We start from the raw sequence: 20,885 nt of genomic DNA, 5'->3' as shown, positions 1-20,885 counted from the left end.
TCTAACCCGCTGTTATAAAACTATTAAAGAGACCTATGGTAGGTTAAGGTAGAATTTTGCCCCTCACAATTACCTTGTTTTACCTGCACTGCACTTTCTCTGTAACATTTTATTCTGCATTCTGTTATTATTTTACCTCGTACTCCCTCAATGCACTGATGTGATGAAATGATCTGTATTCTTTTCAATTCAAGATTAATTGTCATTCATCTATGTATAAATACTCACAAATGCAGCCAAACGAGACAGCGTCACGACAGGGTCAAGGTGCAAAGATGGTCACACACAATAAGCACACACAAGATCACAATCACGTAATAGGAGTCCCGAGACCTCCACCTCCCCCCGCCGCGACGTGATGCATACAAGACAACAAACCCGCATAGAATATCAGTAAAAATACGACACAGAATATGTTTGAATTGTTGGGACCGTGCATCAATCTTCTAGTATCCAGTGGACACAACCTACCAATGTGAGAAGGAAATGTATATCCCTACCGCTTGTTTTTGATGTTAACCATCTCTCAACCCACATTATAGTTAAAAACCACCATTTCCCGTACTGTGTTCAGCAACGTCCTGAGTGGGACATCGCTGAAATATTTTGGAGGTTCTGACAAAGCAGTATTTCTGAAGCAGAGGTCTTTTGGTGAGTTACTGGATATAGCAGGTAATGATTTTCAAACGCAGCTCCATTAAACTGACAAGGAAATCTTAACGCGATGGAATTTGTACTCTTTAGCTGCAGCAAATATCGAGATTTTTACACTGATCCATTTCCACCTAGTGTAGTGTATGTTGTTCCTTAGCGGGAAGTTAACTAGTGAAGTTTAAGAGACTACTAGACAGGTATATGGAGGAATTTAAGGTGGGGGCTTATATGGGAGGCAGGGTTTGAGGGTCGGCACAACATTGTGGGCCGAAGGGCCTGTACTGTGCTGTACTATTCTATGTTCTATGAAATTATATCGTTTGAGACTATATACAGTAAAATTCCCGAGCATCAGGAAACTGAGCCACAAGGCTTGCGCCCAGAAATTCGAGATAGAAGAAGACCGGGAGATCTTAACGAGTCGTTTCTTCGCGATATAAATAGGATGAAACCTGACAAGATGTGTAACACCTCAGGAGTGTGGGTGAGAGGGAGAGAGACTGGAAGTAGTAGATTGTGATGGTGTAGGATTGCGTTGGACGAATGGAGACCACTGCGCAGGTATACTGTCAATCTCTCAGGCAGTGTGTGGTATGGTCCGCTCCGAGTGTAGTCTGCGTTGCTAAAACATCAATAACTTCAGCAGTATGTTGGACAAACATTTAACTAAGAAAATCGATTCGGTAATGTGGACAGGGTTGGGTGTGTCCCGGTTCTTTTCTATAATCCTAAAGGTATAGCTTCTTATCACTCTAACATCAACTGGTATGTTAATAGAAGCTGGAAGCTGATTGCTGAAAATATTAACCCAAGACCTTTAATTCATCTTTAATGTTTAACCCCAGAGGTATTTCATTTGTTTGCGGCCCCAATGAGCCTCCGCAAGGTTAATCTTATGTTATTTCGAAGAATCGTTGCACTAATCTCTAACGTTAGGAGCGTAAACAGTCGGAATTTGCAGTTGTGTTCCTAAGAGGCTCTGTGGTAGGAGCGCCCAGAGTAATGCGGATTTTGAATTAGACGAACTGAGGTTGAAAACCGAGAAGTTACTCAATACTTGAGGAAGACAGAGTACTCAAATATCCGTCAAACACTTCTTGATTCCGTAACCATAATTAGAAATGACGCGTGCAGCAATTTTGCGTAAATTCTGAACATAATTAGTTAGCTGTCACGCCCCAGACAGCAAACAGAATGAAGCTAAATCGAATGAAAAGAATACCGGAGAAGACCTACTGAGTGATTTATTATTCTATCACTTTGAGGTGATAGACTATCAACCTTTCAGGTGAGCGGGACGTGCCTTTGTATTTAAAGTTTATTTAACAGTCATTGATCTGATTCATGCGTAGAATAGTTCGAACGCCTTATTTTGGCGTACATCAGTATTACTAAGTTTACAATTCAGCTATCAATCTGTCAAATAAATAAATGTATAGAAAATTAACTCGCATGCAAAACTGAAGCCGCCACCTGTTGGATTGGTATTTTGCAGGCAGTTGGTGGAAGCCTGCTGAGATCTCCAGAACCACATCTACTCGCAGCCTGGTTTCACTTTCAGATATCATATGGCAAAATAGCAGACTCACTAAAATGAAGTGACGGTAGTCCAGTTACGCGATTACAATTTTTTCCAGCCTATTTTGCAGTTAAATAAAATCATACTTAAATGCAACTTTTAATATTTATGGAAAGGTGCTTGCATTGTTTGAAAACTGATGTTGATGTTCTAATCGCAAACACGAGGAAATCTGCAGATGCTGGAAATTCAAGCAACACACATCAAAGTTGCTGGTGAACGCAGCAGGCCAGGCAGCATCTCTGGGAAGAGGTACAGTCGACGGTTCGGGTCGAGACCCCTCGTCAGGACAGAGACTTGTGTCATTGAGATATTAGAAGGTCTTCATGGACAGGAAAGGAATGGAGGGTTATGGGCTGAGTGCAGGTCGGTGGGACTAGGTGCGAGTAAGAGTTCGGCCCGGACTAGAAGGGCCGAGATGGCCTATTTCCGTGCTGTAATTGTTATATGGTTATATTAAAGGGGTCTTGCTCCCAAATTACTGTCAACAGATCCAGTTGCAACTGGAACACTGGCTAGCTCTGTGACTTTTAAAACATCGAACAGTACAGGTCCTTCAGCCCACAGTGTTGTACTGACCTATTAACCTACTGCAAGATAAATTTCAAACACGAGGAAATCTGCAGATGCTGGAAATTCAGGCAACACAAACAAAATGCTGGTGAATGCAGCGGGCCAGGCAGCATCTATAGGAAGAGGTACACCAGCATTTTGTGTGTGTTGCAAGATAAATTTAACACTTTCCCCTGCGTAGCCCTCCAAATTCCTTGCATCCATGTGCACAGGAGTCTCTTAAATGTCCCTAATGTACCTGCCTCTATCACCACCCCTGGCAGCTCGTTCCACACACCCACCATTCTCTGTGTAAACAAAAACTACCTCTGACATCCCCTTATATTTTCCTCCAGTCTCCTTCAAGTTATGCCCTCTCATATTAGCCAATTTTGCCCTGGGAACAAAAGACACTGGCTGTTCACTCTATCAATACCTCTCATTTTATACACCCCTCATCCTCCTTCGCTCCAAAAGAGGAAATCCCCAGTTCACTGAACCTTTCCCAGTTGGACATGCTCTTTGCCATAGGTGCTTGTAGAAATGGAACCATGCGAATGGGAGAATGTAAATTTCCTGCTCCTCCAGCTTTCCTTGGGAAGAGTGATGAGCTCAGTCTTAACCTAATGATCTCCATAATGCCTGCTTCACAACATTGGATAGTTGATCTTCAAGACCCTCAATCTCATACTTCTGAATTTCATAGAATTTAACTGTACAGACATCCTAACCCAATGTGTGTACATTGGTGCCCCAACCCTAAACCACTATGTCTATACTAGTGCCTGAGATGCATAATTGCTTACTGCAACCTTGTACATCCCACCTTCTCAATATAACCTATTTTCCTTTCCCTTTTAGCTACCTATATAGATTCCCTTTAAATGTGTTTGTACACCTGTGAGATAGATGTCTAGGGATACCATTGCTTTCTTTGCTGTGTATCCACACATTAGTAGACTTGCTATGGCCAAAGCTTTATTCCATTCTCCTTTGAATCTTATCTATTAAGGGATTTGAATCCTATTCTCTGTAGCTCTGTAATTACAGAATCCCATTTGTTTCTTTCTGAAATTGTATTGGTATGATTTTCAACTGAAAGAAAAATGAAAGAGCATTGACAGCAAAAAAAAATCATTGCCTGTCAAATACTTTGAGATAGTCTGAGGGTGTGATATGTAAGCTATGTTCTTTTTATCTCTCTTCATTGTCTACTGGCCAGCCTGCAGGATAGGGTGATATTAGATATATATAATCACTTCATAAACCCCTACCTGTTGCTGTGTTTGATGTCTTTAGCACAGAGAATGATAGATCATCTTTTTTTCCATAAATAAATCTGTGCTCCATAATACAGTATATCTTCCAAAATGTCCTACTTCCCCACTGCCTCTTTGCTGTTTAAATAAAAAACATCATAAAAGATAGCAAAAAATATTCAAGATATTCTCCATAATTTACCTGCGAATTTAAAAAATGCATCCAATATTTTAAACTCATATTTAAAATGTGGTGAATCTGTGGAATTCATTGCCACAGACAGCTTTGGGGCCAAGTAATTGGGTATTTTTAAAGCGGAGCTTGATAGGTTCTTGATTAGTCAGGGCTTCAAAGGTTGTGGGGAGAAGGCAGGAAAATGGGGTCGAGAGAAATAATAAACCAGCTATGATTGAATGGTGGAGCTGAATGGCCTAATTCTGCTCCTACATTATGGTGACATATACGTTGGTAGATAATAAGTTTACTTTGAGCTGTACATTCTCAGGTTTTTAGTTCAGCCAATCATTTTAAGAGGCTGTTTCTCAGTCAAAGTAATCCAGGTTCACACATGTTGAGCCGAGTGTGTTTCTGTGCAATAGAAGCTAATAAGAGAGAGAGGCAGAAACTGCCCTCTAATTTGAGTTAACATTTGGAGGGTTAATTCTGTGTATTGGTTTCCAGTGACCTACGATCTCCTTTCAGGAAATGTAACAGTTGCCAATTCAGAATCCATTGGCAGCTGTGTGTCCACTAAAACAGACGCAAGTCCTGCTGACTTTGCTAACCTGGGACATTGTCACTAACTTGATCAACTTTATTCACAATAAAAATACAAGAATAAACTGATCAATGTCTTTTCATTCTTTAAATTGATAGTCAATGTTTTCTGTACTGTTCTATTGCATTCATGCACATCAACAACACCGTCCCCACTCAGATGGTCCCCTGGGGTGGGGTACTGCAACAACAATAATGGAGAGGCTTCCTCCCCCAACCCGGATCCTCTCTCTCCGGTAGGAGAAGAGCCCTGCACTGTGGTCCTTCCCCAATGAGCTCTTGCTGTGGCTTCAGCATGCTTCAACATGACTGGAATGGGTCAGTCAGGAGCATTCCTCGAGGAACTTCTCACTCTGCTGGCAGACCAACAGGTTTCGGGCAGATCAAAGAGCACCTTTCACTGAGTTGATGATCTGCCAGCAGCACTTGATGTCTGCCTCAGTGTGTGTCCCTTGGAACAGCCTGTAGATCAGAGGGCCCTCTGTCAGGCAATTGCTGCGGATGAACTGCGACACAGGCTCTTTCATCTTCCTCCACGCACTTTTCACAAGCCCGCAGTCTGCAAAGCAGTGAGCTGCTGTCTCTTCCCCACTACAGCCGTCCCCAGGCTCCTCTGTGGGAGGGATTCTCCAGGCGGGCAGGAAGGATCTGTCTGGGATGGCCCTTCTCACCCCCAGCCAGGCGAGATCTTGGTGCCTTTTGGTGAGGCTTGGCAATGAGGCATCCTGCCAGAATGTCCGGACAGTCTGCTCAGGAAACTAACCCACTGCGTCCACCTAGTCCTTTTCTTTCAGTGTCTGCTGGATGTTCCATGCTCACCATTGCCTGATGAACTTGTGGTCAAAGGTGTTGGTGCAGAGGAGCTTTTCCATGAAAGATAGGTAGTGTGGCAACTCACCATCTTACTGAGGCATTGCACAGCAACGGGACCAGACCCATTCTTCACGACATCAGGGACAGACAGAACCTCGGCACATAAGTTGCAGCCATGCACGAAGCTGATCATCAGGATGAGGGCAACATCGGGTACAGTTTGGCCCCTGTTATCCAGGGATTTGTGCATTGTAACCCATCTGACCTGCTCCATCTTGGATCCCCAGATGAACCAGAAGAAAGCTGAGGTGATTCCCAAGCAAGAAGAGAAGGGGAAGGGCCACACCTGTGCCAAGGACAGCAGCCCTAAGGGCACCTCACACCTGATGACCAGGTTCTTCTCAGTTATCGACAGGGAGCAACCCCCCCACAGTCCCAATTTCTGTTTTATCTTCCCAGCGTGCTTGCATTCTTGTTGCATGTCTCGGCCCCTCTAAACCCGATCCCCAGCACCTTCAGGTAATCAGACCTGATAGCGGAGGGGACACTGGATTGGTTGAACCAGTTGCCGAAGAGGGTGGACTTGCTCTTCGTGCGGTTAACCCTGGTCCCTGATGCTAACTCAAACTGGTTGCTGATGCTGATCGACCAGCGAACTAACATCGGATCCGAGCAGAAGGCAGTGATGCTGTCCATGTTCACCTTCACTTGCATCCCTCCACCGCCTGGCAGCACCACCCCCCTTATGCTCTTGTCATTCCTGATGGCTTTGCTAAAGGCTTCTGTACAGCACACAAACAAGACAAGGAGGGAAGGGTGTGCAACCCTGCCTGACTCCACAGATGATGAGAAAGCTATCTGCTTCCCACCTATTGATTTGGACTACACTACAGGTGGCTGTGAAGAGCAGTTGGATCCAATTCCTGATTCCCTCCCCTGTGGCCGTTTTAGAAAGTACGTACATCTCGTACTTGCTGACCAGGCAGGCATCCACCCTACGGTCCTGCATGTAGGCAATGGTCTCACAGAACCAGCACAAGGCTGTCAAAGATCTTGCTGCCAGGTACAGCAGTATGGAACACCTGTCCTAGAAGAGTCTTGATCCTGCTGGCAATGGCCTTGGATAGGATGTTGTAGTCCACATTCAACAGTGAAATGGGTCTCCAATCGCTGATGTAATCCCTCTCCCCCTTGTAGATGAGGGTAATGATGTCCTCCCTCATGGAGTCTAACATCTTGCCAGCTAGAATCATAGCATTGTACATTTCAAGCAGATCTGGGCCCATCCAGTCCCACAGAATCAAGTGCAACTCAGCTGCTAACCATCGTATTCCAGGAGTTTTATTCAAGTCAAAGGAATGGCTGGAGCCAGTCAGCTCCTCCAGGTCCAGGGACTGGTCCAGACACTTGTGCTTGCTGTTGTCTAACACCTCCCTGATAGACAACAGAAAGACTTGGGAGGCTGTGTTGTCTGTGGTCTTTCTGTCATTCGGACCCACATAAAGGATCTACGGGTCCTCAATATGTCTGTCTGTATGAGCTGTTCTCTTCCTTATGGTTGTGGATCACAGAGCTCCCCCGTGACCCTTTTGGAAGAAGCACATTCCATCGTGTTCCATGGTGAGGACCCTGGATCAGAAGATAACCTTTGAGCATTCGGTGGCTTGCTGGCCTTTCACCTCTCGTAACTCCTCCCTCGCAGCCACCCACTTCAACTGCAGAAGGAGAAGTTGCTGAAAATCTGTCTGGAGTTCACCCAGTTCCCTCTGACCCTTCCTTGTTTTCTGAACCCCTTTGCAGAAGGAGAACCTCTTGATATTCTCCTTTGCTATGTTTTGTAACTTCAAAACATTAAACTAATTCAAAGGATGACACAGGAGTCTGACCTCGAGTTTACTTTAAGCGAGGCGCAGCATGTATCACATGGTAGTGTGATGATGTATGCAATTCATTTATTTTTACATATAACCTGTAATGAATTATTTAAATGAACAAGAATGCCTAATCAAACAATATATATATAATATTACTCAAATATTACTGAAATATACTGTAATACACCACTTCTGCCCGCTTAGCTCTAAACTCCAACTCAGTAGAGAATGCATCTCAGCTATATACACAGTATATGATACAATACAACTACCATATCCCTTTATGATCTTATCTTTCCTCATGGTTTCCTCATTCACAACATTATAAGATCGTAAGATATAGGAGCAGAATTCAGCCATTTGGCCCATCTAGTCTGCTCTGCATTTCATCATGGCTGATCCAATTTGCCTCTCAGTCCCAATCTCCTGCCTTCTCCGCAAATCTGTTGAATTATCTCACAAATCCTTTGTTTTCGTATCTCCATTGATTCCTTTCTCTTTGGCTTTCCATTCATCCAACTGGGCTTTGGTCTTTGCATCTACTTTTACAAAGAGCTTTTTGTCTCCCACTTGAAGTTCATGAAATAACCTTAATATATGCAGAGCAGATTCTGGTTCTTTATACTCGCAAAATCCGAATGCTTGCAACTTTCCTGAAGCTCCTTGAACTCTCTTCCAGCTTAAAACCAAGCCACGTTACTCAAGTAACTGCCTGATTAACAGCTGCCTGATCAGCTTTCTCAGATACGTTGCCTACAAAAACTGTTGTAGTTGGACCACTGATTCCTCTGAGCAGCATGGTCCTTCCTTGGGCCAAAATGCTTTCTGTTTTGTCTGTACAACTACATTTCAAATAAGTAAAGTCATGCATTTGGAGGTGAAGTTAACGTGTATTTTCACTCCGCAGAAAGAGCAACAAATCAATACGTGTGCATAAGTTCTCAGTCAATTAATTAGTGCTAAGGGGAGTCATTGCGCTAAAAGAAATAGATTCGTACATTACACTTTCTCCTCCTTTAGATTAATGTAACATTAAACTGTATATGTAACAAAATATTCCATTTTCCTTTAACAAACCATATCCAAATAAACATGTTTTGGCAAAAACAGTCCATAACTAACTTCACTATACCGAAGGTTCAGTCTTTTGGGTGGTGCTCGGTTTCTTTCAGGATAGCGCCTTTGGCCCTGTGGAGTGGAATCAGGTTTGGCAGGTGTCTTGTCAAAGGCAACTTTCTTCTTTTGCAGGTGTCACGTTGCTGTTGGTGACATGATCATCACTGAGAGGTAAGTCAGGTGGCTGTAATATGTCCGTCTTGTTAGATGCAGGTGACTCAGTTGTTGTTCTTTGGCTGAGCATCAGTTTCTGGTCCACGTGATGTCTCCGTGTCTGATCTCCAACATCAACTGTGTACATCAGTGGTCCGGTTCTTGTAGCTGTCCTACTGGGTGTCCACTTGTCTTCTCGGTAATCATGCACTTGAACTTCATGTCCAACCTTGAAGCCCCTTGCTGATTCACTCGGCGACTGGTTGAACTGGTTATTCTGCACTTCCCTCCGTAGATCTGGTTTCAGGAGGTCTATGCGAGATCTCAGATTCCTGTTCCTGAACAGCATTGCAGGTGTTTGATTTGTCATTGCATGAACAGAGTTCCAGTACACAAAAAAAGAAGTTGTCCCCCTTGTGCTGTAGAGAAATGTCTTCCTTGTCCGTAGCTTTAATGAACTTTTTGAAGGATTGGATAAACCTTTCAGCTAACCCATTCGTTGCTGGGTGGTGAGGAGCTGACTTGAAATGTTTGATGCCATTTTTCTTCATGAGTAGTCTGAACTCTTGTGACATGTATTGTGGTCCGTTCTCACTCACAATTTGCTCTGGTAAGCCACTTCTGGTGAAGGCAGTCCTCAGAGCGGAAGCAGTCTTTTCTGATGTGGTTAACTTCATTGGTATGATCTCATGCCACTTCAAATGAGCATGCAGGTCATGACTGACCCAGTAAGTCAATGTGCATTCTTTGCCATGGTGAAGATGGCCGCTCCCATGGGTGTAACGGTGCTGTGGGGGTGCACTTTGAACCTTGTGGCATCCCCAACAGCTTTTGGTCAAGTCTTCAATCTGTCTATCTATTCCAGGCCACCACTCATAGCTCCAGACTATGAGACTTTTCATCTTGACTGTACCCAGGTGTCCTTCATGCAGATTTTCTAACACTCTGGTGCACAGTTTAGAGAGAACCACAACATGAGATCCACACATCAGGGTTCTTTGACATACAGATAGTCGGTCTCATCTCGCTGAGAACTCTGGAAGACTGGGATTGCCATGAGTTGGCCATCCTTGCATGGTGATGTCATAGACTTTTGACAATATTGGATCATTCCTTGTTTCTCTTTGTATTTCAGCATTTTTTACCGGCAGCTGGTCCACCAATGCTGTGGGTCACCAAATAAAGACTTTCCTTCTTCAGGTGTCAGCAGTGGAAGACGTGACAAGCCGTCAACGTTGTTGTGTTGTTTAGTACACTTGAACTCTATGACATCACAGCGGGCTCCTAGGGCACCCAACATTGCAACCAGGTAGCAGATGTCACTGGGATTCCCTTCCTGGGATTGAAAATGGATACAAAGGGCTGGTGGTCTGTCACTCGAGTAAACTTTTATCCATTGAAGTAGTGGTGAAATTTCTTTACTCCCCATACTAGACTAAGGGCCTCTCGGTCGATCTGTGTGTAATGGCATTCTGTACTCATCAGTATTCTTGAAGCAAATGCAATCAGACAATCAGATCCATCTTTCATAGTGGGTGACAAAGCAGCACCAATGCCATAAGGGGATGCATTTCACGCCAGTCTGATGGGCAAGGATGGGTCATATGCCCACTCTCACTCTCACATTGCTCCTGTTGGTAACAGTGCATTCAATGGGTGCAGCACTGCAGCAAGATTTCAAAGATACCTGTGGTAGTAGTGTACAAGGCCCAAGTATGACCTGAGTTGTGGCACATTTTCTGGTTTGGGTGCCTGCAACATTGCTTCAATCTTCTTTTGTGATTTATGGAAGCCGTGCTTGCCAATGCCAGTTGCACAATATGAGATTTTATTCTTGAAAAACTCACAGTTCTCTCTCTTTGCGCACAGGCCGTACTCACTCAGCCTGTAAGCACTTTACCAAGGTTCTGGAGATGCTCTTCATCACTTTTGCCAGTCACGATGATGTTAAGAAGGTTACATTGTGTCCCTGGAATAACTTGGAGCACTTGGTCCATTGTTCTTTGCCAAATTGCTGGAGCTGATGAGACACCAAAAACGAGAAGATTATAGTGGAACAGTCCCTTGTGTGTTGATTGTGAGGAACTTCCTTCTTGACTCCTCAATCTCCATTTGGAATAGCCTTTGTAGTGTTTGTAACCTGGGAAACATGAATGTTTGGTTGAATTTTTACTGTTTGTAAATAAATGATTAATGTAATATTTGAAGTCAGTGTCTCACTTGCCAGACCTGTGGGGCTGATTCAACATTACATTTGGTGCTGCTGCGAGCAGGGTCTGTTATTTTTAAGCAGAAATGCATTTATTAAAAAGGTTATTTAAAAGAGTGGACCCTCACTATGAGAGATGCAGCATCCCAGGGTGGACGGATAATACTGAGGGCTTTGGAAGTCTTGCTAACTTACTGATGGGTTACAGGATGCCAGTACATTGGTCAGACCAGTTAGATTTTGCTGGGGTTGAAAAGGGACATCACATTGTTTCTATATTTAAATCGTTGGGTTTTCCCAGAAGAAAAGGTAGCCAACAGAATGCTTTCCAGCTTCTCGCAGCGATTGTAAGACATCAGTATAAAATGATAGTGAGCCTTTAAGAATGAATTGGAAGATCTCAGTCAGCTTTGTATTATTCTGACTGAATCACTGTTGATGGCTCAGAGTAGGGTTACAAATCTAGAAGATATGAAAATACAGATAGCCCTTTGGCTTATGAAAGTACAGAATTTAGAGGCGGCTCGAAGGGCCAGTTGGGAACCTGATCCTGTTAAGGTCCGAGTCATGTTGAGACGAGCCACGATCCTACTGTGGGTCAGGGAGATGGGAACGGCTGGCTGGATGATGAAAATGAGGGAGAGAGAGTAGAGTGGATCCATCAGTTTAATCCTCAAAATGATCACCTTCTCCCTTCTGTGTCTGAAACATTACCAGCCAGGGCAGTAATTATGCGTTCCCACAACTGCTGTGAGGAAAATTGATCCGCAGCTTCTTCCTCTCAGGAGGGAGGGGGGGAGCGAGCTCAGAAATGTGGTGGGGGGGGGGGGGAGGGTGGCGTAATGGCCAGCTTCGAGATAACAGAGCTCACTAGAGAATTCTCCATTAAGGAATCAGTGAGTTTAGGGGACAGGTGCAGACAAAAGGCAGGGGTGTCTTTGGCTGCACGTTATTGAGGTTATGGGATGAGGGAGGTACCAGTGCGAGCCTACCTAATGGAGAGATGAGCGCCTTCGGGAGCGTATCGTCCCAACACATTATCAATAATGCTCTGAGAACACTGCTTGTTTCTCCTGAGCATAATGCATCACCATGGGTTCCGGTAACAGCAGCACGGAAATCTGGGTGAACCACACTTGCTGAATGTAAATTAAAACCCCAAGTGGAATGGTGCACAATAGAGGAAGGTACCAAAGTTCTATGCCAGTGGGCTCTTATCATAGAAATGTACCATGACAGTGGTATCCCACCAGAGGATATTGAATTAACTTGTGGAATGGTGGGACACACAGTTATGGAGGCAATTTTCCCAATGTCTTTCATAGCACCAGCTGTTGGTCATTCTATAAGCACAGCAATTCAATTATTACAAGGTTTAGAGTATGTAGAGGAGGATGCGTGTCGCCAAGTACAAAAGTTAGATAAACTGATTGGGATCCTGTATGTCCCATAAAGAAATGGTTTTAGCATTGTTTAATGCTGGGGTTCTGGTAGAGATGGTAAATGGGGTTCCATTGCCCACCCTCTGTGCAGTGTGGAAATACTGTCTGGAGGAAAAAGAGAGGAAGACTGTTGAGAGGGAAGAGCCATTCTTCAAGTCCTCCGCAGATAAGGGTTCCTTTTGTCCCCTGCCAGATTCTTCACATTCCATTCAGGGTTCCCTGCAAAGGAGATCGGCTGACGATCGCCGATAGTGGGAATCGGGGGTTGGTTGTTGCCTCATTGTTGTAGGGAGTGGGCCATGTTACCTGCATCCACCTTCCTGTAAGTAGAGTGTGAATGATTTAAATGCAGAGAAAAGTGAGGTGTGGCCACCTGCATCAGTGTGCCACGTGTGTGTGTGTGTGTGTGTGTGTGTGTGTGTGTGTGTGTGTGTGTGTGTGTGTGTGTGTGTGTGTGTGTATGTGTGAGTGCATGTGAGGATTTTGCCTTTATGAGACTGTGAATGTTTTGGGCCCCTGCACAGTTGCTTTCTCCTTATCAGTTCTCTGATAAGTGCTGTTTCTCTGTGAGAAATTAACTACTGTGTGTGTTTTAAGTTTTTGCAGTTCCATGTTTTAAAATAAGTTTTAAAAGAAGAGCACAGCCTGGGCTTTGAGGTTTGCATTCTAATCTGTTACGTGTTTATTGTGTTTTAATCTGTTACTTTGTTACGTGTTTCCCCATGGTTTTTGTAACTGGTTTCAGGGATGACTCATTTTTCATAGTGGCCATATGAAATTTGAGTTGAATTTTGGTAAAAATTTGAACAACTTTGTTCTAGATATCAGATGCCACATTTCAGAGTGTTTGACCATTTGGGGAGCAATTTTTGTAATTCCATTGTTTTTGTGTTTTCTAACTATCCAGTGATTAATCAGGAGCAAGTGCATTCGTATCTCCCTGCATTATAGAATGACAGTGGTGAATGCTAATTTGTGGTGCGAGATCCTAATATACATTCCTGTGGATGGCGTTTGAATTCGCTCACTGGATCAACAGGTCAGATTGCTGAATTTGTACTGTTACGTACCCCGTAACTGGGTTGCCAAACCAGCGGAAATGGATCACTCAGTTGGGGTCTGGATTACTAGAACTAAGAAAGTTTTATTAAAGAAACGAGCAACACAGTAATCGAAAGGATAATAAATGCAACAGTTCAGCAATGATAACACACACATGTGCACAGAATTAAGATAACAGGATCAACCAAGCTCTATCGTTGTCTAGGGGTAAATGACCAATTTCAAAGTGACACAAAGTCCAGTTCAATTTAGTTCAGTTCGCAGTAATCATTGCCATGGCGCTGGACAATGTGGGGGAAGGAGAGAGAGAACAAGAACAAATGATCATTCAAAACGGCTTCCACTCACAGACCTGCGATATTGCTCACAAGCAGCTTTCGGGCGAGTCCTTTGTGATGTCACCTTGGGTCACCGACTGTGACCCCTCCTCCAGATGCGGTCGATCCTCTGCAGTGAACCCGGCACCCAAGCAAGGGCGGACACACACCGGGTTCCCGCTGATCGTACCTTTTCACCCTGTGCGTCTAAGGCTGATCCCGCGATCAGCCATCCAAGAGCTTCCCACCGACTTGTGAGAGGCGCACCGCTTCCAGGGTCTCGTTACCTCGGGGTGTCGTGTGTGTCCTGCCTTAGTGAACCTGTCCCTTTTTATCCTCCTGCTGGGGTATCGCCTGTCCATCACTTCAAACAGTTCAGGGTTCAAAGGGGGAGCCGCTCTAGACAGCTCTCTCTCCCGTCCCTTCATTACACATCTCCAGATCGCCTGTCCATCACTTCAAACAGTTCAGGGTTCAAAGGGGGAGCCGATCTTGACAATACCCAGACTGATGGCTCCTTCATTAACATCTCCAAATGCTGCTTCATTGTGTTCCTTATCTCTCCCTCCCCTGAGGACAGGTGGCAGACCAACTGCTGATGCCACTGGTGCTAGCCCAGGCCAGCAAACATCTTAATTTATGTGTATTCTCGTCACAGTACGAAGACTCCTTACTACGTCACAGAAGGGATGCTACTGATATCGATCTCTTGGACGATGAAGGAGACTGCTGGTGGGGGAAATTATCTGGCTTCTCAGGATTTGGTCTTCTGTTTTGGGGAGTAATCTATTCCAGCCAGTCTTGACCCAGAGTACAGTAACAGCCTGAATGTACCTGAACCTTAATAGCCCTGGTGGAGTTAGTGCTTTAAGGGCTGGTATTTCCCTATGTACCATTTATGTAATTGGAAGGCCCTGACTCTTAAAGTGATTTCCCCACCTGACAGAGTGTTGGTGTAGCTGATATGTTGAGTACAAGTACAAGGTCCAAGGAGGATGTCAAGTGTGAGCAGGAGCATTTTCCTGGGATGGCTGTGTCTATGTCAAATTATGTTTTGAAGACCATAAGGCATAAAAGCAGAATTAGGCCATTCAGTCCATTGTGTCTGCTCTGCCATTCCATCGTGGCTGATCCCAGATCTCAGTCAGTCAGTGGGTGCCGTCCTGAATCCAGGGTTGGCGGCTATGCACCTCCATCTTCTTCGAACTTGCGACAGCACCGAGTACAGCCTCTCCTCCAGTTTGTTCTCGCTGGCCGCCTTGGCACTGCCCGCCGCCGCCCCGCCGAGCTCGAGCCAGAGGCCGTGTCGGCCCTTCTTCGAGCTCGGCCCTTCCTTAGGCGGAGGCCTTGCGCAGGTCCAGGCACACGGTGCAGCGCCCAAGTTCATCATGTCTCTTCTAACTAGGTGCATAGCGTACGATTCGTAGATACGTGGTGAGGCTTTAATCTCTTCCACGGAAGATGGCCATTGGCTCACAAGGAGCTCATCCACCCTTTGTCAGGTCTTGTTTTTTTTAAGTCCTGCTGTGTCTCCTCACACCCTCCTCACCAGACTAAGTCCGGTGGGGGAGCCGGCCAAGTCGCTGACCACTCGACCACGGCCCTCGGCCGAGCACCAAGCGCCCGCCCCCGCCAAATCTCTCTGAGCATCCGGTGCCCGACTGAAAACCATGGTTGAGCAGCCGGCGACCAAACCGGAAGCTCATATTACCCAGGTCTTACTCAACCCCATACACTTGCTTTCTTGCCATATCCTTTGATGCCCTGACCAATCAGGAAACTATCAACGTCCACTTTAAATACACCCATGAACTTGGCCTCTATAGCAGTCTGTGGAAGAGCATTCGACAGACTCTCTACTCGTGGATAAAAAAATTCCTTCTTAGCTCTGTTCTAAAAGGTCACACCTCAATTTTGAGGCTGTGCCCTCCAGTCCTGGATACTCCCACCATAGGAAACATCTTTTCCACATCCACTTTATCGAGTCTTTTCAACATTCAGTAGGTTTCAATGAGATCCCCCCTCATTCTTCTAAATTCCAGTGAATGCAGGCCCAAAGCTGCCAAATGCTCCTCACATATTAACCCCTTCATTCCCAGAAACATCCTTGTGAACCTCCTCTGGATTCTCTCCAATGACAGCACATCCCTTCTGAAATATGGGACCCAAATCTGTTAACAAAACTCCAAGTGCGACCTGATTAGTGCCTTATAAAGCCTCAGCATTATCTCCTTGCTTTTATGTTCTATTGCTCTTGAAATAAATGCCAACATTGCATTTGCCTCCTTTACCACAGACTCAACCTGTAAATTAACCTTCTGGGAGTCTTGCATGTAGACTCCTAAGTCCCTCTGCAACTCTGATGTTTGAATTTTCTCTCCATTTAGAGCAGCGGTCCAGAATCACCGGGCTGTGGACCGGTACCAGGCCGCAAAGCATGTGCTACCGGGCCGCGAGGAAACAATATGATTTGGCGATATGAAACAATATGAGTCAGCCGCACCTTTCCTCATTCCCTGTCATGCAATGTTGAACTTGAACACCCCCTCCCCGTCAGCTGGTCCGCAAGAATATCGCCAATATTAAACTGGTTCGCGGTGCAAAAAAGGTTGGGGACCCCTGATTTAGATAATAGTCTGCACTATTGATCCTTTTACCAAAATGCATTACCATACATTTTCCAACACTGTATTCCATCTCCCACTTCTTTACCCATTCTTCCAATTTATCCAAGTCCAGCTGCAATCACCTTGCTTCCTCTGCACTACCTACCCCTCCAACTATCTTCGGTTCATCCACAAATTTTGCCACAAGGCCATCAATTCCATTATCTAAATCATTGACAAACAATATGAAAAGCAGGAATGATCATTTCTCTAGTATAAGTTCTTCGTTAGACATCTGCAGGCTTCAGTTCGGTATCTTTGAAATGCCCTTCAAACTCGTTTTGTGGAATGAGCCAGTGTCCAATTCCATTTTAATTAATTTGCTGTTCACTTCTGGTGTAAGCCATATTGCTTGTCTATTTTCACATTGTAAATCTTAGAACTACACAGTCCTGCATCACTCTTGTCATTATCAGATTCTTCAACAGCAAGCAGATTAATATTCTTTTTGAAACTGCAACTTGAATTTTTTGCATTTTCGCTTCCCTGTGTAGTCCATTAATTTTTGTCATACTGACATGCTCTTTGTGTGAGTCCTATTTTGTTGCATTTTCTGCAAGTTTCACCTTTAAACCTACACTTGTTTGGTGTATGTGAGCTCCAGCCATGATGGTAACACAATTTGTTCGGCCAGGCAGGTTTCTGTTTAGACGTTGCAATTTTGTTCACGCTCACTTTCATTCCCCACTGTAAGTCAGTTGCGATTCTCTCTGTGATTTCCATTAAAACAGCTATTTCAATTGGAAAACCAGCAGCATCCTGACTTAGGTATTTGTACTGTCAAGAGATCCAAAACCATGTGAAGAGCCAATAAGATTGCAAATTCTGTAGACCTATTGTGAAGTAGGTCTAGATCCTTGCTGAGACAGGAGTTGATTCTTCCCATAACCGACCCCTCAAAGCACTTCAACAACATAGATCTGAGTGCTACTGGATAATAGTCATTGAGGCAGCTCACCCATCTCTTCTTGGGCACTGGTACGATTGCTGCCCTTTTGAAGCAGGTGGGAACTTTTGACTGCAACAATGAGAGATTGAAAATGTGTTTGAACACTCCCGCCAGTTAGTTGGCATGGGTTTTCACAGCTCTACCAGGTACTGTCACCTTGTGAGGGTTCACCCCCTTGAAAGACAATCTGATGTTGAACTCCGAGGCAGAGATGACAGGGTCACCAGGTTCTGCAGGGATCCTCATAGCTGTAGTTTTATTTTCCCTTTCAAAGCGAGCATAAAAGTCATTCAGCTCATCAGGGAGCAAAGCATCCTTGCCTTTCACGATGTTAGGTTTCACCCTGTAGGAAGTAATGGCCTGCAAACCCTGCCAGAGTTGACATACATCCTATTCTTCCTCCAATCTCATTTGGAATTGTTGCTTTGCTCTTGAGATTGCCCCCCATATGTTGTATCTGATGTTCTTCTACAGTCCTGGGTCTGCAGAACTTGAGTGCCTCGGGTCTAGCCCTCAGGAGACTACAGACCTCCTGGTTCATCCATGGCTTTTGATTCAGGTAAGTTCTCATAGGCACACACTCATCCACACAGGTTTCAATGAAGTCAGTGACTCCTGTGGCCTACTCATTCAGATTTGAAAATGAATCCCTGAATACAGTCCAGTCCACCAATTCAAAGCAGTCCTGTAAGCACTCCTGCAGCTCCCTTGTCCATAGCTTCTTGGTCCTCAGTACTGGTGCAGCAGTCTCTGCCTATGCTTGGGTGATCAGACTTCCCCAAGTATGGGTGTGGGATAGCACAATAAGCACTGTTGATGGTAATATAACATCTGGTTCCACAAGTCATATGTTGGTAATAATTACTTAGAGACTTTTTCAAGCTGGCCTGGTTAAAATCCCCCAAAATGACGGGGAAGGAACCAGGATGTGCTGTTTCATGTGTGTTTATTACATCATTCAGTTTGTCTCGAGCCTGTTTGACACTGGCCTGACATGGGATGTACATCACCACCAAGATGATGGCTGAAAACTCCTGCAGCACATAGAGTGGAGGACACTTGATTGTGAGATGTTCCAGGTCGGCTTAGCGGGACTGGGACAGCACAGCCACATTTGTACACTGCAAAGAGTTGATCATAAAGCATAGTCCACCTCCTTTACCTTTGAAAGGCTCAGCAGTCCTATCGGCAGTGAATTGTGAAGCCGTCAAGCTGTATCGCTGCATCCGAAATGGGGGGAGACATCCAAGACTCCGTAAGACAAGAAACACAGCTTTTAATGACCCTCCAGTCCAGCACTCTAGCTCTGAGCTCTTCAGTTTTACTTATCAGAGACTGTACATTTGCCAGCAGAATAGTCGGTACTGGGAGTCAAAAGCCACTTTTAAACCAGCACAACATCCTCTCTTCTGCTTCTTTAAGGGGAGTCTGTTCAAGTTCCATCAACTTTGAATATCGATGTGCAAAAGACTATAAACTGTGTAAATACAATACAAAAAAAGAAAAAAAAGATACAATAATATAATAAATAAATCATCCATAAGTATCGGGGACATGTGATGAAGTGTCCTTGAAAGTGAGTTCATAGGTCATGAGAACAGTTCAGTGATGGGGCGAGTGAAATTATCCCCTCTGGTTCAAGAACCTGACGATTGAGGGGGAAGACCTGTTCCTTAACCTAGTAGTATGGGACATGAGTGTGGTAACTTCTAATTTGAAAAAGGCACACTCGACAACTTCATGCCCAAAGAAACAACTTTATCTTGAATGTCAAAACCGATATGTATATACAAAGGCTTTCACAACCCATACGGCATGGCAGGCACACTATGTACAAAGCACACCGGAAGTAAAAAGAACGGAAGTAAAACCCCCCATTATCCTAATTAGTATTAATTTACTTTTAATAATGCTCACATTACAACAATGAGGCTCCTGTACTTTCTTCCTGATGGCAGCAGTGAGAAGAGAGCATGGGCCGGATGGTTTGGTTCCTTGATGATGGATGCTGTTTTCCTGCAACAGTGTTTCATGTAGATGTGCTCAATGGTGGGGAGGTCTTTACCATTGATGGGCTGGGTCATAACTGCTACTCGTAGTAGGCTTTGCTGTTCAAGGGCATTGGTGTTTTGCTATCAGGCCATGTATAGAACCGCACATGTATAGAAGTTTGTCAAAGTTTTAGATGACATGCCGAATCTTCATAAACTTCTGAGAAAGTAGAGGCACTGCTGTGCTTTCTTTGTAATAGCACTTATGTGCTGGACCCAGGGTAGATCTTCTGAAATCATAACAATGGAAACTTAAAGTTGCTGATCCTCTCTGTCTTTGATCTCCCGATGAGTGCTGGCCCGTGGGCTTCCGGTTTCCTCTTCCTGAAGTCAGTAATCGGCTCCTTGGTCTTGCTGACGTTGCGTGAGAGGTTGTTGTTGTGGCACCACTCAGCCAGATTTTCAATCTCCGCCTTTATGCTGATTCATCACTACCTTTGATTCAGCCAGCAGCAATGGTGTCATCAGTAAATTAAATCTTGCATTGGAACAGTTCCTAGCCTCACTCTCATGAGTATAAAGCAAGTAGAGCGGGGACTCAGCACATAGTCTGTGGTGCATCTTGCTGATGGAAATTGTGGAAGAGAGCTTGTTGCTAATCTGAACTGACTAGGGTCTGGGAGTGAGGAGACCGCTCAAGACACCTCATCTCAGTGGACGTAAGCGCTACTGGGTGATAGTCATTGAGGCAGGTCATTATGTTCTTCTTTGGCACTGTATAATTGAAGTCTGCTTGAAGCAGGTGGGTACGTCAGGCTGCCAGACGGATGGGTTAAAGATATAGAACACTCCAGCCATTCGTTCAAAACAGGTCTTTAGCAGTTGGCCGGGTATCCCGACTGGGGTGGATGCTTTCCGTGGGTTCAGCCTCATGAAGGATGCTCCGAGACTGAAATCACAGGGTCATCAGGGGCTGTGGGAATTCATGAAGGTAGTCCATGGTTTGATGGTCAAAGTGAGCGTAAAAGGCATTGAGCTCATCTGGGAGCGAAGCCTTGCTGTTACCTATGTCGCCTGGTTTCACTTTGTAGGATATGATAGCACTCAAGCCCTGTCACAGCCGTCGAGCATCCTTCAGTGATCCAAGTTTGGTCTGGAATTCTCACTTTGCATGAGAGATGGCTTTCCAGGGATCGTACCTGGACCTCTTGTATTTAACTTGGTTACCAGTCCTGAACACCAGTGATCTGGCCCTCAGCAGATTGTGGATATCATGGTTCATCCAGGACTTCTGGTTGGGGAAGGCTGAACGATTTTGTGGGGACACATTCGTTTATGACTGATTGTATAAAGAATGTGACAATTCAATCGTTCAATGGTTCTATTTAATATCAAAGAATGCATACAGTATACAACCTGAAATTCGTACTCTTTATAGACACCCACGAAACAGAAGAAAAACCCCAAGCAA

At 44.7% G+C, this 20,885-nt stretch overlaps 1 protein-coding gene across 5 annotated transcripts in view; it reads left to right on the top strand.

Moving 5' to 3' along the window:
• Positions 1–585: 585 nt before the first annotated feature.
• The window catches only part of LOC140185720 (monocarboxylate transporter 12-like), a 104,893-nt gene continuing 84,593 nt past the window's right edge, over positions 586–20,885 (top strand). For 2 of the 5 annotated variants that reach the window (XM_072239287.1, XM_072239285.1), the window contains exon 1: positions 1,598–1,942. The gene's annotated coding sequence lies outside the window, so the exon portion shown is untranslated. Of the gene's footprint in view, positions 652–1,597; positions 1,943–2,149; positions 2,259–13,336; positions 13,469–20,885 lie in introns of those variants that run through there. The other 3 variants (XM_072239282.1, XM_072239281.1, XM_072239286.1) reach the window with 3 other exon arrangements.

This window comes from Mobula birostris, chromosome 21 (genome assembly GCF_030028105.1).
Source record: "Mobula birostris isolate sMobBir1 chromosome 21, sMobBir1.hap1, whole genome shotgun sequence".
NCBI classification, from domain to species: domain Eukaryota; kingdom Metazoa; phylum Chordata; class Chondrichthyes; order Myliobatiformes; family Myliobatidae; genus Mobula; species Mobula birostris.
Note: the sequence above shows the minus strand (reverse complement) of the source record. Positions and strands in the feature narration are given on the sequence as shown.